Source organism: Euprymna scolopes, chromosome 22 (assembly GCF_053919585.1).
Source record: "Euprymna scolopes isolate OS-2025 chromosome 22, ASM5391958v1, whole genome shotgun sequence".
NCBI classification, from domain to species: Eukaryota; Metazoa; Mollusca; class Cephalopoda; order Sepiida; family Sepiolidae; genus Euprymna; species Euprymna scolopes.
Window position 1 is genome coordinate 102586394 of NC_136503.1, and position 353 is coordinate 102586746.

A 353-nucleotide genomic window follows, 5' to 3' on the forward strand; every position below is an offset into this window, starting at 1 on the left:
CCCTTAATAACTCAATCCCAGACTAATCATATCTCTCCTCTCTCTCTCACATATATATATATATATATATATATATATATATATATATATATATATCACCTCTCTTTCCCTTTGCGTGAGTATATATATATATATATATATATATATATATATATACATTTCTATATATACTTTCTCGAGTAACTCTCCAGTTTAACCTATTCCATCTATTCTGTTTCTCCTTTTAGTTTAATCTCTCTCTCTCTCTATCTATCTATCTATATATATATATATATATATATATATATATATATATATATATATATATATATTTTATCGTTCCCGTCCCTTTCTTATCTCCTACCTTTCTCATT

General features: G+C 23.8%; 1 protein-coding gene across 1 annotated transcript in view; it reads left to right on the plus strand.

Annotated features, from left to right (window-relative positions):
• Window positions 1-316: 316 nt before the first annotated feature.
• LOC145243578 (uncharacterized) overlaps window positions 317-353 on the plus strand; it is a 61922-nt gene continuing 61885 nt past the window's right edge. The window contains exon 1 of the mRNA XM_080106558.1: window positions 317-353. This exon is cut by the window's right edge and continues 218 nt beyond it. The gene's annotated coding sequence lies outside the window, so the exon portion shown is untranslated.